Raw genomic sequence first — 28000 nt, forward strand, 5'->3', positions numbered from 1 at the left:
CAAAAGCCTTGAAAAATAGCTCACCCCAACCCTACACCTTTCACCAGACCCCAAATGTCAACCAACGAGGCAGGCAAGAAAGACCCAGGAAAGAACTGCTAACCAGCAGCTCTGGGCCGCCCAGGCTCTGGGCGGGGGCTGGACAGAAATTCCACTGCTCCTCTCACACCTTGTGAGAGGCATCCTTCTTAATGGTCAGATCCACCTCCAGGAGACTGAGGTGGCCATAGCCTCCAGATCACTCAAAAGGACGGAGTATTCTTCAACTGTTGAGTTGTTGAGGATGAAGAGGGTTATGCTTATGAGGTGAACAATCTCATGGTGTCCAGGGAAATCCAAGACAGAAGGGTGGTCCCAGGCCTATGAGCAAACAAGAGGCGGGACTTGCCTTCTGCTCTATGGATGCAAACTGTACCACTTACCATCAGGTGCATCATCCTCCACCAGGATGGAGGTAAAGGACCTCTTCCTTCCACAGTGTTGGGCTGTGAGTCATTTAGTCCTGGGTTCAACATCCTGGTTTGGTACTTGCCAGCTGCATAATGCTGGTAAAATTCCTTAATCGCTATGAGCCTTGGTGGGCTTTTGGGGTTTTGTTTTTTTCACTTATAAAATAAAGAGGATCCCTCCTTGAAAGGATTCGCTAAAACAAAGTATGTAAGTAACTTCCCACATGCCTGTGACAGACAATAAGTAAATAACTTGGGACAAAATTGGTGTAACACATCATTCGCATCTGTTGATTATGTTTAGGAGACCGGGTTAAAGAGAGAAGAAAGTACTGTTTCCAAGAAAAAATAGCAATGTGACTGATGGAGAAAATAGATAGCTTTAAATACACAGAGAGGGGAGTTCCTGTTGTGGCTCAGTGGTAACGAACCTGACTGGTATTCATGAGGATGCAGGATTGATCAGGCATTGCCATGAGCTGTGGTGTGGGTCGAAGACGTGGCTCAGATCCCACATCGCTGTGACTGTGGTGTAGGCCAGCAGCAGTGGCTCTGATTCGACCCCTAGCCTGGGAACTTCCATATGCTATGGGTACAGCCCTAAAAAGATAAGCATATATATGTGTATAAACATAAATATATATGTGTGTGTGTGTGTGTGTGTGTGTGCGTGCGTGTAAACACACACACAGAGGGAGTTCCCTTTGTGGCTCAGCAGAAACAAACCCAACTAGTATCCATGAGGCTGTGGATTCGATCCCTGGTCCCACTCAATGGGTTAAGGATCCGGCATTGCCATGAGCTGCAGTTTAGGTTGCTCATGGGGGTGGTGTAGGCCAACAGCTGCAGCTGATTCAGCCCCTAGCCCAGGAACCTCCATAGGCCACAAGTATGGCCCTAAAAAGGCAAAAAAAGAAAACAGTAAATATTACAGAGAGAGAGATGAAAGCATTGCTGTGATACACAGTCAAGTGGCCTGTAGTGTGACCTGAGCCACAGTAACATGGCTTCCACGCAGTCTCCAGTAAGAATCAACTATTTGATAGGAGCTGAATATGCAGGAGCATCTCCTTCAAAACCCTGAACTTCTGGGATCACTTAAGCGATGTAGCTACCCCATGGGGCAGAATGCAATGAAGGCGAAGGAGTTGGACAAAGAAACGCAGGGGTGCATTGAGGAAGGAGAGATTAGTTCCAGATAGGAGGATTAGAAGAGGCTTTAGGCTGGAGTGGCTTTCGACCAAGGCTTGGAGATAGGTAGAAATAAGAAGGGGAAGCTGAGAGGCGGGACTAGGGTGAAAGCAGGAAACATGGGGGATGCCTGAGAAACGGTGAGTGAGAGCAAGGCTGTGTCAGTGGGTGAGATGACAGGAGCGCTCATTAGTCATGATGTTTGGACCTTAATTTTGTCTGTGGCGGCGAGAATGGAATTGTTTCACTGTCACTCGGGAAGTATATGTGTGGCTTGGAGGTGGGGAGATACTGAAGGCCTGGGGGCCAGCAGAGTCCTCTGCAGCAAGAGAAAGGACAATGGCCTGAAGCAGGTGATGGGAATACATATAAATGTGTGGATATGGGCACATTGTGGGATTGTCCTAAGAGGACTGGCAAGGTTTTGAATGTGAGGGTCAAGTAGAGGACAGAGTTTTACAGAATGCTGGAATTGGAGCCCAAATAATCCAGAAGAGCTGGTACACCAAAAACCTTGATGGAGAAAGGGAACTGGGATGGGTGACATACTGAACTTGGGACCCTGGGTCGATGACAGCATTTCAGCCAGTCACTTGTCAGATACTGTTGTTGCATTTAAGGCTCTGAATCTCACAATTAAGCCTAGGGACCTGCCTCAAGAGCTGGGTTAATCAGGGTCCAAGACAGAAAACAGGAATGTGTGCACAGAGAATTTAATGCAGGGAATTAACACAGAGATGATGGAAGCACTGAGGAGCTGAGTAGGAGATGCGAAGGCAACACAGAAATGAGAACAGCAGGAAGCTGATCCCTCCTCTGAGCCTGAAGGGACAATGAGGGAAGGAGGAGGAGGGGTCACTAGTGTCCAAAAGCCTGAGCCATCTCGCAGGAGCTGCTGGGCAGCTGGACACAGATCACGAAGGAGGCAGAGAATGAGGCATTGCAGAGACCATGTGCATGACAAAGAGGACTCCCCTCATTCCTCTTGCAGGACAATGTGGAGGCTGCTGAGGGAGAACATGTGTCTTGGGGTGGAGGAAAGAGCAGGTGTGATGGTGCCTTGGGAAGAGATGAAAAAAGAGCAAGTACTACCCAGGGATGTGGAAACCAAGGAAGGGAATGGATGGCAGGGCAAGGAGAGAAAAGCTGCCTGCAGGTCCACCTCCCACTGCAGGCCTCCACAAAGCAGTGCCCAGGGGCCTCCAGTGTGCATAAGCTGAGTAGATGAGCCTCATGCCTGCTCACCACTGCATGAGCTCTCTGCCATCCTCAAGTCCTGACACAATAGAGTGGCCTTGCCCTAACTTTGCCACTGTACCATTTATCACTAAGGGAATCTGTCCGCCTTGTATCACTGCTACACCATCCAATGAGATGTCAGTGAGCTACAGAGCATCAATGTACACAATATTGGTGTATGGACTTTTTTCTCATGCTTCTCTCTTTTTCCTGTTTAAAAAGTCTACTAATTATCAGTGCTCTTAATAAAGTTTTTCCAGAGATATTTATTGAAGGAAGTTAAGGAGCTTCTGGAAAAAATGAAGACTGTAGAGTATCATATCCAGCAGGCCACCCAAGACCGTCCAATACAGTTCTTTCCAAACAGTTCGAGTCCTAACCATCACCTGGGCCTTTATTAGAGTAATAGAAGAAAATCAATAAAATTTACCCAATCCATTATTAAAAAAGCATAGGTTCTCAGGCCTTAATCCAGATCTACTGAATCTGAGGTTATCCAAGGTTACTCTAAAGAGGTTACCCTTAAGATCATAAGATCATGCAAGTAGAGGGAACACTGAGTTAATCCAACATTCTACTTAATCAACATTTCAAAGATGAAACCCAGAGAAAAGAGGCACTTCCCAGGAGGTCACAGAAAATAGGATGAGACTCCAGGGGCCCTCCCACAGCCAGCCCCACCCATCTTCTGATATGTGTCCTAGAGGGAAAAGTGCTGCAGTTGCCTAAATCAATGTATTGATGGAACGAGAGATCTGGTGTTGATTTTTCCAAGATCTCTCTGCACACACTTCAGAGAGTAGGTTGACATACATGCATGTATGTATGCATGTACATGTATGTGTGTTCACATATGCATACATGTGTGTATTGTGTGTCCGTGTATACGTGTATAGGTACATATATGCATGCATCTATATGCATATACAGATATACATGTATATACATAATATGTGAGTGTGTATACATATATGTACATGTATGTGTGTCCGTATACATGTGTACGTGTGCATATGCACATAGATAAGTGCACCTATACATGTATATATAGATGTACATATATGTATATGCACATATATGTGTGCACGATACATGCATGTATGCGTATGTATGTATGTATTGTGTATCCATATACATGCATGCATGTATTGTGCATATATGTATGTACACAGACATACATGTGTATGTACATGTATACACAGATATACATGTGTGTACATATATGCGTGTACATACATATGTATATACATAATACGTGTGTGTGTGTGTGTATACATATATGTATATACTCAGGGCCTGGAACTATCCAGTGATGAGAAAGTATCTGGTGAATGAGTAATTGGTGTTATCCCAGGAATTCCCAGGCTGCTCATCTTCTCGTCAGAGAAGTTATAGCCATAGACATTTTCTGCCAACTTTCTTTCCCTCTGGAGTTCCCGAGTCGCGATGGCAGGAGCACCAATTTGCTATGCTTTCCAAACCTGCCATGGTAAGGGAAGGATTTCTTTTGTAAAAACCTGTGAATGGTTCTTTTACTGGCATTTCCCGAGAGTGTAGAAGTGTGAGGAGAGAGCCACAGAGTTAATTAACCACCCCCGCCCCCCTCCCTCCTGTTTGCCCAGCTCATTCAAACACATAAATGCCACTACAAACAACCACTAAATCTACAGAGGCTTGTTCTGGCTGTCAAACACAGCCGTAAAAATAATATGCCCTCCAGCAGGGGAGGGGAAAGCGGGGATAGCAAAGCACTCACTAATTTTCAACAATCCCTCCTTAGAGACATAATCTTCAAATAAATATTTAACTTGCTCTGTCTTTGGTCTTAGATTATTTACAAATCAGGCTTTAAAGGCGATTTAAAATGATCCTTCTCTGAGCGATTTGCACACCTAGAGTTGCCCTGGGGGGGGAATGAGCCTTCTCAGAGGCCAGAGGCTGGCCTGTGTGACCATACAAGGCCTGCCAGCTGGAGATCAGGAGGGCCGGCGGGTGGCGGGCTGCCTGGGTGCCTCTGTCAGGTCTCAGCACCCTCCTGCCGCTGTGCAGTGAGGGCACTGCCAGGCCCGCCCACCTCCAGAATGCGACCACTGGGGGCTCGTAGAGAAAAATGGGAGACAGAATTCCCTAATTCCTGGGACTGAGGACTTGGAAAATACACTCTGTGGACAGAGCCGAGATGCTGGCTCCTGAGCCCCTAGAAATGGGTCTGAGTTTGGCACTGGAGGTGGAGACAAAGGGTAATATGGAGGCCTTCAGACTCTCTGAGGAAATTTTCCACCAATACTTAAAAATACATAAAGGATGTTGCCTTTATCATTATTATTAAAGTGCAGTTGATTTACAATGTTTCATCAGGTTCTGTTGTACAGCAAAGTGACTCAATCACACAGATTGTACAGCATTCTGGAGGTGGGCGGGCCTGTGCAGTAGGATCCCACTGCCCATCCATTCCAAATATAACAGTTTGCAGCCCCCAAAATGCCCATCCCCCCACTCCCTCCCCTTCCCTACCCCAGGAACCCCAAATCCACTCTTCCTGGCCATGATCGGTTTCTGTTTTTTTGTTTGCTTGTTTGTTTGTTTTAGATAGGATCATCTGTTCCCTTTTTTTTTTTTTTTTTTTGCTTTTTAGGCTGCATATTCGGCATATGGAGGTTCCCAGGCTAGGGGTCCAGTCGGAGCTCAGCTGCTGGCCACAGCCACAGCCACAGCAACATCAGATCCGAGCCGCATCTGCGACCTACACCACAGTTCATGGCAACACTGGATCCTTAACCCACTGATGGAGGCCAGAGATGGAACCCGCATCCTCATGGATACTAGTCAGGTTCGTTTCCACTGTGCCACCACGGGAACTCCCATTGTATTCTCTTTCAATGTCTTAGCTACTTCTTTTTTTTTTTTTTTTTTTTTTTGGCATGGGGGAAATTTTTAAGTCAAATGTAATACTGAGCCATATTCATGTGGGAAAAAAAATCCAAGAGCTGCCCATTGAGGTGGATTTTACTCAAAACAAACAAACAAAACAACCACAGGGCAGAGTAGAGCTCTCGGAAACTCCCGTGAGCCTTTTCCCTCTTTTTGAGACACCCCTCAAGCTTGGATGGCTCTCTCCAGGTTGGACAGCCAGGTGCCCCTCCATTTATGGGGTGTCCATCTGGACTCGGCGTCTGTTCCAGAGCCTGACTCAGAGAGAGGAACCCAGGACACCCGCCTATCTTCCAGGAGGCTCATTGCAGGCCCCCACCTCCTTGTCAAGTCTGGGTGGGTTCCCATGCGTGGGCAAGGCTGGGTGGAGACCCTGTTCAGGTGGGTGGAACCAGCCCCACCCCGGTATGGGCGCCACCTGGTGGTTCCTGACCCCTGGCTGCTCACAGGCCACCCAAGCCTGGCACCCAAGCCCAGCCTGCAGAGCCCAGCAAAAGTGGAATTCCAGCTGGGAAAAAAAAGGCGGGAAGCAGGGACAGGGTGGGAGATAAGGAGAAAGAAACTTAATTTGGAAAAGTGCCTCTTCACACAGTTCTGGAATACTAGCTGCTGTCTTTCTAAGAGGATGTGAACCAGAGTAGGATGGCAGTTGATATTTCTGACTGTTAATGATAACTTTTTTTATCAGGGGAATATTTTATTGTTAAAAAGCTAGCTGTCAATGGAGTCCTCGTCATGGCTCAGTGGTTAATGAACCTGACTAGGAAACATGAGGTTGCAGGTTTGATCCCTGGCCTCACTCAGTGGGTTAAGGATCCAGCGTTCCTTGAGTTGTGGTGTAGGTCACAGACGCAGCTCAGATCTGGCATTGCTGTGGCTGTGCTGTAGGCTGGCAGCTGCAGCTCTGAGTGGACCCCTAGCCTGGGAATCTCCATATGCCCTAAAAACCAAAAAAAAAAAAAAAAAAAAAGCTAGCTGTCAAAGTATGTGATTTTGCAAAACACACATGAGACAATCTGAGAGCCACACATACTGAACTCTCTGAGCCCTTGTCACATACTCACTGTGCCCTCCTCCTTCCCTTCATGTAGGATCTTTCTGGAATTTAAATCATAAACTCAAATTTTTCTCCCCCATCTTTGTCTCGCATTATTGTCACATAAAACAATGACATGGAGATAAGAATGATTCATCCCTACAAATTAAAGTCAGACATTATGCATTAACTATTGGTACTATAAGCATCCAGACGTGTGCATAGGCACCTATACATGTTACACAGCTCCAAATTACATACACACACACACACACACTCTCTCGCTTGTTTAATCTTTGCGAGAACCCTGTGAGACGGGCACGGCAGTGACGTCTCCCATGTCACAGAGGAGGAAAATGAAGTCAGCCGGGTGAACGAGGTTCCGGGGAGCCAGTGAGCTGTAAAGCAGGACCTGGATACACGGGCTCCAAATTGGGTCCCGGTGCCTCTGAAACAAGAGTGAAGAGCGAGGCCTGTTCAGTGCCACCTCCCACCTCTTTGAGCCTATATTCACACCCACCCACAGCCACACTGCAAGTGGAAGCTTTTATTTAGTTAGTTAGTTTTTGCTAATTTGGACTTTATTAAAATTAACAAGTTTTTTTATTTTTTATTGTTTTGCTCTTTAGGGCTGCCCCTGAGGCATATGGAGGTTCCCAGGCTAGGGGTCGAATCAGAGCTGCAGCTGACAGCCTACACCACAGCCACAGCAACACCAGATCCGAGCTGCATCTGCAACTTACACCACAGCTCACGGAAACGACAGATCCTTAACCCACTGAGCAAGGCCAGGGATCAAACACACATCTTCATGGATACTAGTGGGATTCTTAACCCCCTGAGCCACCATGGGAACGCCAAAATTGACAACTTCTATTCTATGAAAGACACTTTCAAGGCAATTAGAAGACATATCTGAAACAGGACTGTTATCCAAAATATACAAAGAACTCTTAAAACTTAACCATCAGAAATACCACAACCCAATTCTAAAGTGGACCAAAGATCTGGGAGTTCCCGTTGTAATGCAGCAGAAACGAATCCGACTAGGAATCATGAGGTCGAGGGTTCGATCCCTGGCCTCCCTCAGTAGGTTAAGGATCTGGCGTTGCTGTGAGCTGTGGCATAGACCGCAGACACGGCTTGGATCTGGAGTTGCTGCAGCTGTGGTGTAGGCCAGCAGCTGTAGCTCTGATAAGACCCCTAGCCTGGGACTCTCCAGATGCCATGGGTGTGGCCCTAAAAAAAAAAAGACCAAAAAAAAAATAAAAGTAAAAATAAATTGGGCCAAAGATCTGAATAGATACATCACCAAAGAAGATATACAGACCACAAATAAGCGTGTTAAACATGCTCGGCATCAGGGAGTTCCCCAGTGGCCTAGCAGTTAAGGATCCAGCATTGCCATTGCTGTGGGTTTGATTTCTCTATCAGATCACAATATTTTGTGACTTGAAGTTTGTTTTATAGAGAATTGCCATTTTCCTTTTTTAAAAAAAAAAAAATTATTACCAAAAAAAGAAAGGGGGGATGTTCCCATCTTGGCACAGCGGAAATGAATCTGACTAGGAACCATGAGGTTGCAGGTTCAATCCCTGGCCTTGCTCAATGGGTTAAGGATTCAGCATTGCCATGAGCTGTGATGTAGGTCACAGATTCAGCTTAGATCTGGCATTGCTGTGGCTGTGGCATAGGCCGGCAGCTGTAGCTCCGATTAGACCCCTAGCCTGGAAACCTCCATATGCCATGGGTGTGGCCCTGAAAAGACAAAAGACAAAAAAAAAAATTTATGTGACTTACAATGTTGTATTTGTTTCAGGAGTACAGGAAAGCGATATATACATATCCATACATCTACACTTATTCTTTTTTTTCCATATAGGTTATTAGAGAAGCTATAGCTTCTGCTTTCTTATCTCCTAGGATGAGAGAGGTGGGAGAAAGGCCATGACCCAAAGGTGTTGAGCTGCAGGTGGGTAGGGTCGCTGGCAGAAGTTGAGAGCACAGTAGGCGGGCCAGAAAGCTGAAAACCCTCCGGCTGCCATCCAGGGCTCTTCAGCTGTGTCTAACATCCCCTCCTGACAGTGGATCTACACCCACAACTGTGAAGGCAAGGAGCCAAGGCTATCTAGCTTTAATAGAATTTTTTTATTTTTCCTTTTAAGGCTACACTTGCAGCATATGGAAGTTCCCAGGTTAGGGATCAAATCAGAGCTACAGCTGAAGTCATGACATGCAGGATATGAGCCACATCTTCGACCTACACCACAGCTCATGGTAACGCCAGATCTTAACCCGCTGAGCAAGGCCAGGGATCAAACCCAAGTCCTCACGGATGCTCGTTGAGTTGATGACCTGCTGAGCCACAATGGGAACTCCTATATCTTTACAATAAAAAGCAACCACCTACACACAAATACACATAGGCATTTTGAAAATTAGGAGAGGCAATGATTTACTCACTCTGACCCAACATTTTTGGCTTCAGGAGGATCTGGATAGCTTCAGAGAATGCAGCATCTTATGCTGAACTCATTAAGACAGCAGCCGCTCACTGCTTTCCTTCTGCACACTTGGCAGGAGAGGGTCTGGCGGCCAGATGCGCAGGATGCTGGGTTCACAAAGCACAGTGACGGGGTGACCCCACTGTGGCCACGGCAGGGGCCGTTTCTGACAGAGCAGCCTGATCCCCATGCTTCTGTCACACCAGTGTCAGTAAGCTAGCTCATCCTGATAGGAAACTGCATCTTAAGACTTGCACAGTGAAAAGATCAGTGTTGCCGATAGAAACCTGGGGGCGTTGGTACCTTCAGAGGCATTGGATAAGTCGTAAGTGTTGTTTTCTCTAAAAGTGTTGCTGCTTTTCCCTTTCTTCTACAAGCATTTTTCTTCTCTGTAGAAAACCAATTTCACTCTCTGTACCTTGAGCACATTTGACCAGTGATGGCCAAGATGTAAAAGCTACAATCTAAGATTCCACTCCAGCCACCATCCTGCATTGCTCTTGTAGACAGAGCCTCACTGGCCTCTGTACGGACTCTTTTTCTTGGAGGGTACAAAGTATATATCCTAAATACAGAGGGATGTTAGAGGGCTCATGAAGTCAAGGAAAAAACATTATTTTAAAATGTTACATGTTGGAGTTCCCATTGTGGCTGAGTGGAAACGAATCTGACTAGCATCCATGAGGCTCAATCCCTGGCCTCGCTCAATGGGTTAAGGATTCGGCATTGCCATGAGCTGTGGTGTAGGTCAAAGATGCAGCCTGGATCTGGCGTTGCTGTGGCTGTGGTGTAGGCCAGCAGCTGTAGCTCTGATTGGACCCCTAGCCTGGGAACCTCCATATGCATAGGTGTGACCCTAAAAAGACCAAAAAAAAAGTTGTATGTTATATAAAATGAATTACATATTATCTAAATACATGAACTACAGTTTTATAAAGTGAATCCCAGGGGGAAAGAAATAAAGGATGTATGAAACACAGAGAAATTAGGATTCCAAATTAGGATTCCTCTCTGGAGCATCTCGGCAAATCTTAAAGACCATCACATTTTATAGATACTCACCAGCTATTTCTGCCATCCGTAGCTAACATTGAGACCCAGGGTCAGGCCCCTGGTGGAATTTGCATAGCCTCAAATATTCCATCACTGAGAAACAAGTTCATCTCTGAAACGAAAGACAATGAGATCAGGCTGGAGCTACAGAGTGTTTGTTATAGGTTGAGTCAGTGACCACATGGAAGCCACCAAAGGACAGGCCAAATATCAGATCTTCCTTCCATGGTTTTTTTGTTTGTTTGTTTGTCTTTTTCATGGCTGCACCTGCGGCATATAGAAATTCCCAGGCCAAGGATTGAACCTGAGCCACTGCAGCAATGCCAGATCCTTTACCCCACTGTGCCCACCAAGGGGTCAAACCCGAACATCCACAGTGACTTGAGCCACTGCAGTCAGATTTTTTTTTTTTTTTTGGTCTTTTTGCCTTTTCTTGGGCCGCTCCCACAGCATATGGAGGTTCCCAGGCCAGAGGTCGAATAGGAGCCATAGCCACCAGCCTACACCACAGCCACAGCAACACCGGATCCTTAACCCACTGAACAAGGCCAGGGATCGAACCTGCAACCTCATGGTTCCCAGTCGGATTGGTTAACCACTGAGCCACGACAGGAACTCCTGCAGTCAGATTCTTAACCCACAGTGGGAACCACTCCTTCCAGGGTCGTTCGTCACATTCTGTTACCGGCTGTCTTGTGTGCTCCCCAAATCCATAGACTGACGGCTCACCCCCGATACCTCCCAATGTGACTGTATTTGGAGACAGGACTTTAAAGAAGTGATTAATGAGGCCATTAGGGTGAGTGCCAACCCACTCGGACTGCTGCCCTGATATAAAGAGGAAATTGAACGCAGATGCTATGGACGTGCTCACTCAGAGGGAAGACCACTGAGGACTCAGCAAGAAGGTGGCCGTCATCAAGCAAAGGAGGGGAGCCCCACAAGAAACCAGCCCTGCTGACATCTCGATCTTGGACTTCCAGCCTCCAGAACTGTGAAAAATAAAATGTTGGTTGTTTCGTTTGTTTGGTTTGGTTTTTTGTTGTTTGTTTTTTTACTTTTTAGGACCACACCTGCAGCATATGGAAGTTCCCAGGCTAGAGGTCGAAGGAGTTGAATTGGAGCTACAGCTGCCAGCCACAGCCACAGCCACAGCCACAGCCACAGCAATGAAGGATCCAAGCTGCATCCGTAACCTAAACCACAGCTCATGGCAACACTGGATCCCTGACCCACTGAGTGAGGCCAGGGATGGAACCCCGCATCCTCGTGGATGCTAGTTAGATTCATTTCTGCTGCACCACGATGGGAACTCCAATATGTTGGTTGTTTTAAACCACCTGGCCTGTAGTCTTTGGTTATAGCAGCCTGAGCAGACTCAAAGAGCTCAGGAAGCCTTAGAGCACAACCAACGAATGCCTGGCCTTAGAAGGAGGAGGCTTGAGATTCATGTCAGGCTTTGTCACTGTTGGCTATGCTCCCAGAAAATCTGGGTTTTCTGAGCATCACTCTCTCCCTGAGCAAAGTGTCAGGGTTGTTTGGTGTGGACCCTAAGCTCCCTTCTACCCCACATTTGATGGCTTTACCACCTTTCCACTACAAGGATGCCTCGCCCACAACTGCACACTCTTGCCTGGGGCTTGAGATACGGAAAACAAACTGCATTCTCCAGTGGCAGGAATGAATGAGCTGGGAAGCAGTGATATGACTTTGTCATTCTCCTTAATTGGATGTTTTGAGAGCAGGGGCGCCTTTGCCTGGAGACCTTAGCGATCCTGACTGCTCAGGTATTCAGTCCGCCCCCTCGCACCTTCTTCTCACACACACCTCTCCCCCAGGGCTTGCTCTGGCTTGGACTGCCTGCCTGCCAAACTCCCACCCAACTTCCAATTAAATATACCATGCGTGGTCTGTGCCTGAAGGAGGGAGCCCTTACTTGCTAAGGGGCTTAAATCACTTGATGCGGGCATGCCAATTTTCCCCTCTGTACCACTTTTACTGATTAGCCTTTTCTTTTTCCTTTTTTTAAGAAAATGACTGCAACTCATTATTTTTAAAGCCATCTTGATGGGATTTGGCTCTGGTACAAAACAATATTTCAACCGACAGCAAAGAACACAGACAGTTCCACAGGATAAAAGGCAGAGGCACCTGAGACCACCTAGGAAAAGATTCCACTGATAATGCTCTGAGTGACCCTTCCAACCCCACCGTGCACGGGTGTGCACCTCGTCGCCACGCAATCATTGCAGGTAAGGCACATGACTTCAAACTACCCTGCTTGTCAAAGAAGCTGCTGCTTCCTTCTTCTTTTTCTTCTTTTTTTTCTAATTCTTCTTATGCCCGTCAATTCTTTTTTTTAAGATTTTTTTCCATTATAATTGACTTACAGTGTTCTATTTCTACCATATAGCAAAGTGACCCAGTCATACAGATATATACATATATATATATATATATATATATATATATATTCTTTTTTTCACAATATCCTCCATCATGTTCCATCACAAGTGATGGATATAGTTCCCTGTGCTATACAGCAGGATCTCATTGCTTATCCACTCCCTCTTTTCTTTTCTTGTTTGCTAATTAACATCAGCAATTTAAGTGAGTCCTGTAAGTAGAGAGAGAAAAAAACCAAACATGACACTTGCAAAGTGGAAGAGTTGGCACATCACATCACTTTACACTTCATTTTTCAACCCAAAGAGATTGAATTATAAGAAATGATCAGAGGAGGGGGAAAAAAAGAGCTTTTGAATAATGAGAAAATTTCCAAGAGCATTTAGATTATGCTCCTCCTGTTTCAACCTGACACTAGGTAATTGAGTTTCAACCCCTCCCAGGCTTTTTAAGTTCATACTAAACAGAAAACATTCTCATTTGGAAGGGTGACTCAAAAAATTAATAAACAGAGTTGCATAAATCCATACAACAACAAATAGGGAGAGAAATAGCTGGAATAGAAGCTAGTCACATCATTCTGGGCCTTCAAAGAAGAAAATCTCTGTGGTTTTTTGTTGTGTTTTTCTTTTTAGGGCTGTGCCCATGGCACATGGAAGTCCCCAGGCTAGGGGTCTAATTGAAGCTGCACAGCCACAATACCAGACCCGAGCAGCTTCTGCGACCTACACTACAGCTTGCAGCAATGCCGGATCCTTAACCCACTGAGTGAGGCCAAGAATCAAACCACATCCTCATGGATACTAGTCAGGTTCTTAACTCACCGAGTCACAATGGAAACTGAAAAATCTCTGTTTTGAAATACTAAACTTTGTGCAATTTGAGGCAGAGATGGATGACTCTAGTATTGTTAAGAGCTGTGATGCCAGTTATACATGGACTCCAGATCAAAAGGCAGGAGCTGCGTGACAGATGCATACAGAATCCAAACATAGAGGACAGGGTTATGACAATGATGCTGGCCACTCCTGGAGGAGATGTGACTGTCCCTGGAGAGGGCACCACCCAGAAGTCACACACATATACGATGAGCCACTCCTCCTTAGGAGTGAACTTTAGTCCATTTCAGTGGGTCATGCTGGAGCTTCCCAGTCATCTCTGATGTGGTCCATGCTAGCTGAGAGTAATGTGCAAAGGTGGTTAGCAGCCTTCATCCTAGTGCATTATAAACATGTGAATAAAGACAGATTGTTTTCGATAGTATTGTCAATGGGATTGTTTCCTTAATTTCCTTTTGAGGTGACTTACTGTTAGTGCACAGAAACACAACTGATTTTTGTATGTTGATTTTGCATCCTGTAACTTTGTTGAATTTGTTTATTAGCTCCAACAGGTTTTTGGTGGAGTCTTTAGGGCTTTCTAAATATAAGACTGTGTCATCTAGGAGTTCCCGCTGTGCTGCAGTGGTTAAGGATCTGGCATTGCCACAGCTGCAGCAGAGGGCAAAGTTGCAGCTCGGATTCGATCCCTGGCCCAGGAACTTCCATGTGCTGTGGGTGCAGCCTATATATATATATATAATCTTAAAAGAGAGACAACTGACAACTTTACTTCTTTCTTTCTGCTTTGAATGCCTTTTATTTCTTTTTCTTGCCTAACTGCTCTGGCTAGGATTTCTAGTACTATGTTGAATAGGAGCAGTAACAGTGGGCACCCTTTTCTTGTTCCTGATTTTAGGAGAAAAGCATCCAGTTTTTCATGGCTGAACTGGGGCTTTCTCATAGGCAGCATTTATTATGTTGTTACATTCCTTCTAATATTCTGCACTCAGTTACAGTGTGGGGCGTTTCACCCTACACCAAGCAATTATTAGGTGCCAGTTGGGCATCCTACCACTGAAATCAATTCTGACACTGTCTACCTGGAGATAGTATCAGGTCCCAAACGCTAAGGACTCGGTCTTACAAGACTCCTCCCTCGCCCTCCCCACTTTAGAGTGTCACACATTGTCACCTGTGCTTCTGATTCACCAGCTATAGATTGGAATTTTCAGCAATGCTCTCCTCAGGTTCAATTAATTTGCTGGAGAGGGGGCACAAAACTCGGAGAAACTTTTACTCTGTAGTTTATAGGCTTATTATAAAAGGATATGGTTTATATAAAAGGTTATGCACCAGGAACAGTCAAATGGAAGAGGTGCAAAAGGCAAGGTATGGGGAAAGCACAAAGAACTTTCCTGCTCTCTCTGAGCACACCATTGTCCTCAAATCTTCACTTTTTCACCAAGTGGAAGCTCTCAAAACTCCATCCACTGGAGTTGGGGTTTTTTTGGGGGGTTGGCTTTTTGGGGGGTCTGCACCCACGGCATACGGAGGTTCCCAGGCTAGGAGTCTAATCGAAGTTGCAGCTGCCACCCTACACCACAGCCATAGCAACATGGGATCCAAGTGGCATCTGCGATCACAGCTCATGACAATGCCGGATCCTTAACCCACTGAGCAAGGGCAGGGATGGAACCCGCATCCTCATGATACTAGTTGGGTTTATTAACCACTGAGCCAGGAAAGGTGCTCCTGGAGTTTTTATGATGGTTTCGTACATAAGTATGATTGACGAAATGGGATTGGCCATTGGTGATTGAACTTAATCTCCAGCCCTTCTCTTCTCCCCAGAGGAAGGGACTGAAAGTCCCACCCCCCAGGTTCAGGGTCAAATCAGAGCCACAGCTGCCAGTCTACATCTCAGCCACAGCAATGCCAAATCTGAGAGCATCTGCGAACTATACCTCCAACGGTGGATCCTTCACACATTGAGCAAGGCCAAGGATCAGACTGCATCCTCACAGAGACCACATTGGGTTCTTAACCTGCTGAGCCACAACAGGAGCTCCGGCAAACTTTTTTTTTTTTTCCTGTCTTTTTAGGGCTGCACCTGAGGCATATGGAAGTTCCCAGGCTAGGGGTCGAATCGGAGCTGTAGCGGCCAGCCTACACCACAGCCACAGCAACACGCGATGCGATCAAAGTCTGCAACCTACACCACAGCTCACGGTAATGCCAGATCCTTAACCCACTAAGCAAGGCCAGGGATTGAACACGTCCTCATGGATATTAGTTGGGATCATAACCCATTGAGCCACAACGGGAACTCTCTAATGACACTAATTTTTTATACAGTAAAGTTCTATAAAATGTAAATTCTGGCCAAAATATATGTTAAAAAATATGTGAGTATTTAATTATTACAAGTACTACAAATGTTGATTATAAAACAAAACTCACAGTGTCAACTAGAGAAGTCATAAAAAGTATGACATAGTAGGGCTTGAGTGGGACCTAATAGGACACAAAAAATTTGGCTAATGGAAGAGGGTAGTGAGAACAATCGAGGTAGGAAGAAGGCCACAGAGGCTTCCACGATTCTTCATTCTGAACAACTTAATGATCTTATACTGTTCTTATTACCCTTGTTACCTATTCATCAAATGCCCAGGGATGAAGTTTGCTTTTGAAAATCACTGCCAGATTTTCCATCGTGGCTCAGGGGTTAACAAACTTGACCAGTATCCATGAAGACATGGGTTCAATCCCTGGCCTCACTGAGTGGGTTAAGGCTCCGGCATTGCCATGAGCTATGGTGTAGGTCGCAGATGCAGCTCGGATCTCGCGTTGCTGTGGCTGTGGCGTAGGCTGGTGGCTGCAGCTCTGATTCAACCCCTAGCCTGGGAACTTCCATCTGACATGAGTGTGGCCCTAAAAGGACAAAAAGACCAAAAAAAAAAAGAAAAGGAAAGAAACACTACCAATGCTAGAGAAGGAAACGGGCATTTGATGGCTTACAAAGGTGGAAGTATCAGGGAAATTCATCTGGGGTGCCAAGGCCATCCATAGACGGTACATTTGAAGGTTCAGCATGTTAGCCTTCTTGCCTCTAATTAGTCTGAGTTGTGCACTATCTGCTTCTAAGAAAAAGGTGTTGGGTGAAAATTGCATTTCCAAAAGTCTTAGATACCATCGAGGTGAGTTTACAAAAGCAGATGGAAGTGTGGTATAAGAAACTAGAACTCGGGAAGAGGCAGTGGGGGAAGGATCTGGGGGAGGTTGAGGGAAGGGAGGAAAACCAGCTCTTGTTAAGTTTACGGCCAATTAACATTTGCCATACTTCAGACTCCAGTGTTTACCAAGGGCTTCTCAATATTAAAGGCAGCTCTTTGAACAATGGAGTCCTTTTTTTTCCTGCAGTTCACAGCTGTCAGAGATCATTTAACTCCCTATATATTTCCAAAAAGTGATGCCTTTAATAGGCAGCATAAACACTGGGGTTAGAGCACAGCGAAGCCTACCCTAGACGCAGGGTGTTAGGGCATCGCTAGCATCTGTCAGGATCTGGAAGGGAAGCCTAAGTCAATAATGTCTGTGCATTTAGAGAAAAGAACAGAAGACGGGAAAGGTGGGGACAGAACCGGGGGAGGAAAGATGAGGACGGCAGCTGGAGAGAAAGAGAAGGAAAGAAAAAATAGTACCAGGAGGAGTAAAAGAGAGAGAGAGAGAGAGATTAAACTTCTGCCACAGAAGCTGAAAATGCATTTATTAAAACTTCAGTTCCCTCCTTAAAATGATCCGTTTCCATTCGAATGGAAACATAGTCATACAGTCACAGGTGAGCTCACAGGTCTGACCTAAACAAATTTCTTAGTTGTTGGAAATTCAACCAGAGCTCTTATTATCGCCGCACAGTTGATATTTAATTTCCAATTTGTCTTTCTTCGTTTACAACAGATCCAGGTATCACATATAACACGCACTGATGTTGCTGTTTCTCTGAGTCCTTTCAATGGCCTTACTGTTCTCCGAGACCAATAAAACCAGTGGTGGGATGCTCCTCCCTTCGGGCTGGGATTCTGTATTAGCAATGTCAATCCAGTTATTTATTTATTTATTTTTTTTTTTTCCCCACTGTACAGCAAGGGGGTCAGGTTATCCTTACATGTATACATTACAATTACAGTTTTTCCCCCACCCTTTCTTCTGTTGCAACATGAGTATCTAGACATAGTTCTCAATGCTATTCAGCAGGATCTCCTTGTTCAATTGAGTTATTTAAAAAGAGACTCTGAAACTTAAGGAAAAAGCTCATACTTCTAATTAAGCAAGTTAACCTGAAAGGGTAAATGTTTCATGAGTTCAGTTGTGTTGGTAAAAAAAGGAAGAATCTTAAAAAAATCTTCTTTTCAAATGAATAATGAGAAGTAGCAAAATGATCTTCCTAATGTGATGGTAAGTCATAGCCCAAATGCATTCCGAAATTTCATTATTTTATCTTCAACTATATATATTTTTGTATATATTATATATTATATTTATATATATATTTATTTTATATATTATATAAAAATTATGTATATAATATATAATTATATTTATATATTCTATTTATATACTTTTTTATATATTTTTATATTATATATATATATATTTTTTTTTTATGTGCCTGCAGCATGTGGAAGTTCCTGGGGAAGGCATCAAACCCAAGCCACAGTTGTAACCTGCACCACAGCTACAACGCTGGACCTTTAACCAGCTGTACCACATGGGAACTTTCACAGTAAGAAATTTTAGACATAATCTGGAGTTCCTGTTGTGGCTCAGTGGTTAATGAACTAGAGGAGTATCCATGAGGACAGGGGTTCGATCCCTGGCCTCGCTCAGTGGATTAAGGATCTGGCATTCATGTGAGCTGTGGTATAGATCGAAGACGGGGCTCGAATCTGGCGTTGCTGTGGCTGTGGTGTCGGCCAGCAGCTGTAGCTCTGATTGGACCACTAGCCTGGGAACCTCCATGTGCCCAGGGTGCAGCCCTAAAAAGACAAAAAAAAAAAAAAAATTAATAAATAAATTTTAAACGTAATCTTAAAAATCACTAACCTTTAAAACTGAATGCATGAAAGAGTATTATCTACCTTTATCTTCTTAAGTAAAACCTACATTTGTAGTAAAAGCATTAAAAGCTTAGCAATATAGAAAAGTTCTAAGAAGGAAATAACTTCTGCCAAACAGAAGTGAGCTACGCAAGAGTCTGTAAATAGTATTTCAGAATTTCTCTGAAAAAGGTACAGATAAAAGAGTGAATGTTATGTGTCAATTATATCTCAATAAGGCTGAAAAAATAAAATAAAGAATAAATGTTTGCTAGATAAGTAGACAAGGACATCAAGACAATAATTTCACTAGAATGAAATCATAAAATGGGTGCCATGTAAAAATAGTTAATCTGGGAGTTGCCGTCGTGGCTCAGTGATTGACCAATCCAACTAGGAACCATGAGTTTGCTGGTTCGATCCCTGGCCTTGCTCAGTGGGTTGAGGATCTGGCATTGCCGTGAGTTGTGGTGTGGGTCGCAGACGCGGCTCAGATCCCGAGTTGCTGGGGCTGTGGTGTAGGCCAGTGGCTACAGCTCCGACTTGACCCCTAGCCAGGGAACCTCCATATGCCGTGGGAAGCGGCCCTAGAAAAGGCAAAACGATAAAACATAAAAAATAAAAATAGTTAATCTGACTTTATAAGCCCTCAAAAAAGGACAATGAAATTGAAGTAGAGGGAATTGCAGAATTTTAGATAAATGTTTCTTTGTCATCTAAGGTTAAGAAAGAAATTGGTAAAGGAAGGAAGGGAGCAAGGAGGGAGGGGGAAAGAAAGAAAAAGAAAGAAAGAGAGAGAGAAAGGAAAAAGGAAGAAAGGAAAAAAGAAAGAAATCATTAAGTCCTTAGCAGCCTAGAGTCACCATTTGTTGCTGGCAGTTTAAAATACTTATTCTATTTTTAAACAGTTTGGACTGATTTTAAACAGTTTGGACTGAGGCCCTGTGTGAAAGGCCTCCTGTCTCCCCTATCTCTCCTAATTTTTGTTACCTTAAATTATTTTTATTTCATCAGGCTTTGAAACATTTACATAAACCATAATTTCCCCATTCTCAGACCTATACTGGCCTGAATGAGTCTTCCTACTACTCCGTCTTCAATCTTGAGTCCTTTATTTTGAGGCATCCCTTGCTCCCCACTGCTCTTTTAAGGCAAAAAAAAAAATTTTTTTTCTAAAAACTAGTACACGTTTTTCTTCCGTTTCATGCAAATCAAGGAAATTGAGTAAATGTAATTGTGTACTTAATGAGACTTAGGGAATACATCATCTGCTCAGGCACCTCAAACTTGAAAACACAGCAGGGCACTGGAAATGCAATTTGTGGGAGGGCTGGACATGCCTCCAAAGGGAAACCATGCAGAAAACTCTCAGGGCTGACAGAACAGGCCTAGGAAGACAGGATTAAGGTTCCAAATCAGGAGGAGGGGAATGGCAACCACATCCAACCTCTTTAGAAGAGCCCAATTAGGAAGCAAATGCCTCTCCAAGTAAGTAAGTGGGATCTGAGAGTTTGCTTTGGTACATTAATTATTTAGAGGCCAGGCAGACTGCTTTTTAGGGGTGAATTGCTTCCTCTTCGTGCCATCTCTTTTTTTTTTTGCTTTTTCAGGGCCATACCTGTGGCATCCGGAGGTTTCCAGGCTTGGGATCCAATCGGAGCTACAGCTGCCAGCCTACACCACAGCCACAGCAACACAGGATCCGAGCTGCATCTGCCACCTACACCACAGCTCAAGGCAATGCCGGATGCCCGACCCACATATCAAGGCCAGGGATCAAACCCACAACCTTATGGTTCCTAGTTGGATTTATTTCTGCTGCGCCACAACGGAAACTCCTTCATGCCATCTCTGTTTCAACACTAAAATTCACCTTGAACTCGGCCTATCGAAAACTAAATGGACCGTCTTCCCCTGTACCTCTGAGCTCCCCCCAGTCTTGTCTGGTGAAGTGAGAAGCCATCCTCACCCCCATCACCCCAACACCTAACTGCACAACTCAGAAATTTTGTCTCTCCTACATTCGCATCCTATGTCCAAAGCACTTTAGTCTTCTCCACTGTCACAAACAACCAGCACTATTTCTTAGAATGAGAAGCTATGGCTCTTTCTCATTCCATTTCCCCAAGCATAGAAACATACCTAATACAGCACTTGCAGGACGAACTGGCCTAAGGAATTGTTTAAGTGATTATGAGCTTTTTACTCTGAAAAGGAAAATTTCTCAGTTTTCCACATAAGTAAAATCCTAGGAGCAGGAAACAAGAATTACAGTCTCAAGTAGGTATCAGCAAAATTATTTGTAAAGAGGCAGATGGGAATTATTTTTCACTTTGCGGGTCATACAGCTCTGGCGCAATTTATTCAACTCTGCCACAGACAGTCATACAAAAGCAGCCACAGATGTTATGAAAACAAATGAATGCAGCTGTGATCTAATAAAACTTTATTTATAAAAACAAGGGGTAGTCATTTAAAGAAGAATTAATACCAATCCTTCTCAAAATCTTCCAAAAAGAGAAAAGAAAGCAACACTTTCTAACTCAGTCTATGAGGCCAGTAAGAGTATATAGCCAGACTATATAATAAACTCCATCAACACAACAACAAAAAGACAACACAGTTTAAAAACAGACAAAGGACTTGAACACACATTTCTCCAAGGAAAATGTACCATGACAAACATGCACATGAAAAGACACTCAACATCATTAGCCATTAGGGAAATTCAAAATCGAAACCACAATGAAGAATTCCCACAGAGCAGAAATGAATCTGACTAGGAACCATGAGGCTGTGGGTTCGATCCCTGGCCTTGCTCAGTGGGTTAAGGATCCGGCATTGCTATGAGCTGTGGTGTAGGTCACAGACACGACTCAAATCCTGAGTTGCTGTGGCTGGGTGTAGACCAGCACCTGTAGCTCTGATTAGATCCTTAGGCTGGGAACCTCCATATGCCATAGGTGTGGCCCTAAAAAGAAAAAGAAAAAAAAACACATGACACCACTTCACACACACTAGGATGTTTATAATCAAATAAGTGGAATTTAGATAAGATAGAGGGTCTTAAAGGCAGCAAGAGAAAAGCAACCAGTTACATACAAAGGAACTCCCATAAGACTATCAGCTGACTTTTCAGCAGAAACTCTGAAGGCCAGAAGGGACAAAAGGGAAAAATCTATAATCAAGAATTCTCTACCCAGCAAGGCTTTCCTTCAGACTTGATGGAGAAATCAAGAGTTTTATAGACAAGCAAAAACATCACCAAACAAGTGTTATAAGAAATGTTAAAGGGACTTCTGTATGCAGGGAAAAAATAAAAAAGAACAGAACTAGACATAATAAAGTTATGAAAATAAAAAATTCCATTGGCAAAGGCAACCATGCAGTTTAGGTGTGCATCAAGCATTTAGAAAGCTAGTAGGATTAAAAGACAATAGTGGTAAAATCATCTATATTTACCGTAATTCATGGAAACATAGGCATGAAAGAGCATATCAATTCAAAATGGCTGATAGCAAATTTTAAAACTAACATCATGTTAAGTTTTTTAAGGGACCCTAAGGCTCCACTACCAGGGTAGCTTAGTCAGCATTTATTTGGGGAAAGGGCTGAGTGTAGCTTGAACTTCCAAAGGCTGGTATGCGTTGCCAAGGCAACCAGAGAAAGGATGGCCAGTGTCCTCTGGGCTAAAGTGTGGGGGGTACGGAGGGCATACCTGAGGAGGGGGGTCACACCTCATCAGGAACTCAGAGATGAGCCTCCGAATGAAAGGCACATATTGCTCTCAGGCACATTCTTGGCATTTCATTGGAGAAAAATGTCTGACAGCTAAAATGTCAGGAACATGCTTGTAACTAAGAAATTCCTTAGAGTTCCTGAATACAGCTCACCGTCTTTGTCCAAAAAGCTTGCAATCACCCCTTTGAAACATACATAGCCCTACTGTTTGTTCATCAGTTTCTCCTGTCAAATATAACACATTTTCCTCCCTCTGGCAATGACTTTGAAACACGTAGTCACCCCTGGGAGATTTAGTCTTGAATTCTGGCACCTGGGCAGGCATCACCATGATTTGTCAAGCTCTTTTGAAATGTGTTATGGGAGAGAACAGGCAAGGTTGCCACTAAAAAGCACAGCTGAAGGTACAGGGTCAGAATCATTCATTCGTTTGCTCTTTCATTTGTTTTTTTTTTTTTTCAACAAATATATCAAGAGTCAGTTCATGGTACAAATCAGATCTGTTCTAGGAATTCAGTAATGAATCAAACACAACCCTTCAAGGAATATAGGGTCTCTAAGGAAAGTCTAATAGGACATGAACAATTATTATACAAGGTGATAGGTGGTCTATTAAAGATGGGGAGTTCCCGTCGTGGCGCAGTGGTTAACGAATCCGACTAGGAACCATGAGGTTGCGGGTTCGGTCCCTGCCCTTGCTCAGTGGGTTAAGGATCCGCTGTTGCCGTGAGCTGTGGTGTAGGTCGCAGACGCGGCTCGGATCCTGCGTTGCTATGGCTCTGGTGTGGGCCAGTGGCTACAGCTCCGATTCAACCCCTAGCCTGGGAACCTCCACATGCCGCAGGAGCGGCCCAAGAAATAGCAACAACAGCAACAAAAAAGACAAAAAGACAAAAGACAAAAAAAAAAAATAAATTAAATTAAATTAAATTAAATTAAATTAAAGATGGAAGAGTTCCTGCTGTAGCACAATGGGTTAAGGATCCAGCATTATCTCTGCAGTGGTGCAGGTTCCATCCCCAGCCCAGTGCAGTGGGTTAAGGATCCAGCATTGCCACAGCTTGTTTTTTTGCAGCCAAATTAAATGAATGAACAAATGAATTAAAGATGGAGTGCTCTGGAAGAAAATGTGATGGATGCCTATTTCAACAAAGGGCAGAGGTGGGCAGGGAAAGATCCCTCAAGGAGATAATATCTGAACTGAACAGATGGGAGCAACTGAATTGTCACATTCTACTCTAATACTTAGCATAGTGGCAGAGGGCATAGGCTTGGGCTCTGAAGCTGAACTACCTGAGAAAGGACCCTGACTCTGCCCCTCACCACCTTTGTCACCTTAGGGTAATTAATTAACAACTCTATGCCTCAGTTTTATCATCTGTTAAATGGGAAGAGCAAATGAGTTAATAATAGACGGTAGCCACAAATATACATATGTAAATAGAACTACGTGTAACCATAAATAAATATAAGCACAACAGTGCCAGGCACAAAGTAATTACTACATCAGAACTTGTGATATATGGTTATTAAGTCACAGGAATTGCTTCAAATATCTGTGGGAAGCAGAGATTTGAGTAGAAATTATAAATGTATGATAATATTAATAAAATATTGTGGGAGTTCCCTTCGTGGCTCAGCGGTTAAAGAACCTCACTAGGATGCATGAGGATGTGAGTCCGATCCCTGGCCTCACTCAGGCAGGTTAAGGATCTGGCGTTGCCATTAGCTTTGGTGTTGGTCACAGACACTGCTCGGATCCCATGTTTCTGTGGCTGTGGTGTAGGCTGGCAGCTAGAGCTCTGATTTGACCCCTGGCCTGGGAAATTCCATATGCCATGGGTATGGCCCTAAAAAGCTATATATACATATATATATACATATATATATATATGTATATATATATAGTTTCTCTAGTAATGAATAGACGATAATTTTTCTTTTTGCTAAAGCACTAGTCTGGACAAACTTGACCCACAACCTCCTGGTACACACAAACCCACACAAAAACTGTATTTACCTTAAAAGCAAAACTATAGTAATATTCTAATCTTAAATAGGAATTTCTTCTATTCTAATTCTGTGATTCGCATTGGGGCAAAATGTATGTTTACCAGACAGCTACTAATCCTCAAATTTCACTGTTTCAATAATTTGGGTTTCAAAGGAGACCTGTGGTTTTAACAAGCCAAATAAAGAGAACAGTGTATCCCAATTTTAACCTCGCTGGGGGGGAGTGGGAGGTACCACTTTATGCTAAATATGGGCCCAGACATCAGACTACGTTGGCAAAAAGCCATGGACCCTGAACTTGGGTTTCAAAAACTACTTCCCACAGCCATCAGGCTGGCAACAAAAATATCAAAACATTTAACAGGTAAATAAAACTCTTTCTGGTGGGCTGAGGCATCTTGGCTCTGGAAGTGTTTATTTCTTGATTCAAAATCCATTTCTGGGAGTTCCTCTCGTGGTGCAGGGGAAACAAATCCGATTGGGAACCATGAGGTTGTGGGTTCGATCCCTGGCTTTGCTCAGTGGGTCGAGGATCCAGCGTTGCTGTGAGCTGTGGTGTAGGTCGCAGACGCGGCTCAGATCTGCTATTGCTGTGGCTGTGTTGTAGGCCGGCAGCTGCAGCTCTGATCTGACCCCTAGCCTGGGAACCTCCTTGTGCCGCAGGTGTGGCCCTGGAAAAAAAAAAAATCCATTTCTGGGTTAACGAGGAGGGTCCAGCACTGTGAGTCTTGTCTAGAGAACCAGTGGTGGATGTGATGGGACAGGGTTCTGCCCATAGACCTAAGCCATCCAGAGGATGAATCAGCAAATAAATAGGCAAGTGCCACATTGCCTAGAGTCTCATCCTCCTGGGCTGGGAGCATTCATAAAAGATGCACGAGCTCAGGTATGACACTTAACCTCAAGCCACAACACACATTTCCGGTATGAGCTATGGTTTGTAGAACATTCACGTTTGGTGCTGCATTTGCCAGTCACAGAAACCTAGGTGAGAAGCAAAACAAACCCGTTAAGCCACTTTTAAACAGCTGAGTTCATATTTTCAATGAAAACACCTGAGGTTCTTGGTGACCACTAAATCATCTCCAGCTCCACTTTTTACCCCCTTTCAAAATATTTTTAGAATCTCGGAGCTTACATCTTTGTTTATACTGTTGTCATTATGACTATTGATCAAGTAAGGGGTATATTTTTTGGCTCCCACTCTTTGCATAGAGATTGTAAGCATATCCAGAAGTGAAGCCACATCAGACTTAGCTTTTGCAAGTCTTAAAATACTAAATACCGTGCTTTTTAAAAAAGTGTAGGATGATACAATCTGAAGTTCTCAATTCCATGAGGCAGACTTACCCAGCAGGCACTGGGGAGGAGGTAAGATTTGAAATGAGCCTTGTCAGATAATTAAAAAGGGCATGTGTTGGTGTTCCCATCATGGCTCAATGGTAGCTAAAATGACTAGTATCCATGAGGACTCGGGTTTGATCCCTGGCCTCGATCAGTGGGTTAAGGATCTAGCATTGCCATGAGCTGTGGTGTAGGTCGCAGATGTGGCTCCAATCTGACGTTGCTGTGGCTGTGGCATAGGTGGACAGCTACAGCTCCAATGTGACACCCAGCCTTAGAACTTCCATATGCTGTGGGTATGGCCCTAAAAAGCCAAACAGGCATGTTTAGGGATGGAAAATCTTGCCTCAAGATTCACGGAGTGAGAAAGGGGTTGTAGCCAGAGATAGAGGATCAAGAAACAAAGATCTGAAGCTTGGCATGAGCTTGGCATGTTTGTAGAAAGTAGGGAAATCAGACTAGAGCTAAGGGCCTGTGCAAAGAAGGAGTCAGATAAAGGAGAACCCACCACTCTCCTTGACGTGTCTATGCTTATACACACATTGAAAAGTCTTGGAGCTCCCATCGTGGCTCAGTGGTTAACGAACCCAACTAAGAACCATGAGATTGCAGGTTCAATCCCTGGCCTCACTCAGTGGGTTAAGGATCCGGTGTTGCCATGAGATGTGGTGGAGGTCAAAGACTCGGCTCAGATCCCTCGTTGCTGTGGTTGTAGCATAGGCCAGCGGCTACAGCTCAGATTAGACCCCTAGCCTGGGAACCTCCATGTGTCCTGGTGCAGACCTAGAAAAGAAAAGAAAAGAAGAATAAGAAGAAAAGTCTTCCCCACAACGCGGCACACAACTCAAATCACTGAAATCCTCAAATCCTTTTTCTACACTCAATGACTAGGAAGTCACTTTCTTAATTATAATCCAGTGTCACTGCTTCTGTATCATGAAATAAAATGGTTTCTGCCTCTATACCCTGCCATTTTCCAAAGTATATTTAAGACAGTTTGCAAAGATAATATCAAGTACAATGAAATATGAAATAGAATTAGATAAGAGAAGGAACCATGAGAAAATGAAAGCATGTATTAAATGAAGCCAGAAATAAGCTTAGTACTAATTATATGTCACATGGGGCCATACATTTGTCTTCTGGCAGCGTGAAGAGAGAAACCCGATGGTTACGGGAAAGTGGTCATTTAATCCGTCAGAGTCACACATATCGTTAAAGCCATTAGAAGCATTAGAAATCATCCACGTCCAACCCTGTCATTTCAAGATGTGGCAGGTGGAGCTCCAGGCCCTATAAGTATGATCACAGAGCTAGTCGGGGCAGAACAGAAGCCAACTTTCAACAATGTGGAAATTACTCCCAGAGAGGAGATTAAGAATTAGAAGTGAACCAATGAACAGAGGTCACCTTCCGATGGATTTGGAATCGCCTTGGAGAGCAGTCAGATTTCTTCTGAGAAAGCCACCACCGAAACGTGAATTTAGGAGTATTATAAGTTCCTAATCAGGTTGCCTTAATTGCTCAACCACAAAACTTGAAAGAATGTTTGAAATCTGAATGGTCTTTAGGAGATGATGTCTTTCTTACATGTTGTTCAGCATCAGCAATAAACTGTATCTGCTGATTTCACCACCTCACGGGGCAGATGCATTTTCTGTTTGGGTTTTTATTCATTCTAGGGAGGGTTGTAATCATATAGCCTCACCCGGATGGGGAAATGTGTTTTTGCTAAAACTGTAATTTACTAATTCCGGGTCTCCCCAGCTCATAACGAAGCAGTGACTCTACAGGAAGGACCTCAGTACACAACTTTGTTGTAATGAGAGACTAAAGGAAGACTATTTCATCCTTGCTGGAGACGATGCATACAGCTGTGATGCCTAAGTGAAATACTTCCAAGAAAGACATGTGGCATGACACCCATGCGATGAAGATGAAGACATAGCAGAATCAGCAAAGGTGGACCACGAAAGACATTCTGGAGTTTGGAAGGTAGAAGGGAAGTAGCAGCCCTATAATTACTACACTTAGGATGACAGGTGGAAGGATACCACGCTCTACTGCATCCCGCATAGTGACACCAGGCAGTAGCCAGGCCTCTACGGCTCCACCACCCCCAGACTTTCCTCCACCTTCTCCAATTCCTAGGCCCAGGGCACGCTTTGCTCCATGC

General features: G+C 44.2%; 1 long non-coding RNA gene across 2 annotated transcripts in view; it reads right to left on the reverse strand.

Annotated features, from left to right (window-relative positions):
* Positions 1 to 28000, reverse strand: part of LOC146399436 (uncharacterized) — a 244054-nt gene that overhangs the window by 28084 nt on the left and 187970 nt on the right. Inside the window, exon 7 of one of the 2 annotated variants that reach the window (XR_014817726.1) lies at positions 10413 to 10515. This is a non-coding gene — a long non-coding RNA (uncharacterized LOC146399436). Of the gene's footprint in view, positions 1 to 10406; positions 10516 to 28000 lie in introns of those variants that run through there. The other variant, XR_014817724.1, reaches the window with a different exon arrangement.

This window comes from Sus scrofa, chromosome 10 (assembly GCF_054392235.1).
Source record: "Sus scrofa isolate SSC_HxYL_T2T_F1_AM1 chromosome 10, Sscrofa_HxYL_maternal_Yorkshire_Landrace_v2.0, whole genome shotgun sequence".
NCBI classification, from domain to species: Eukaryota; Metazoa; Chordata; class Mammalia; order Artiodactyla; family Suidae; genus Sus; species Sus scrofa.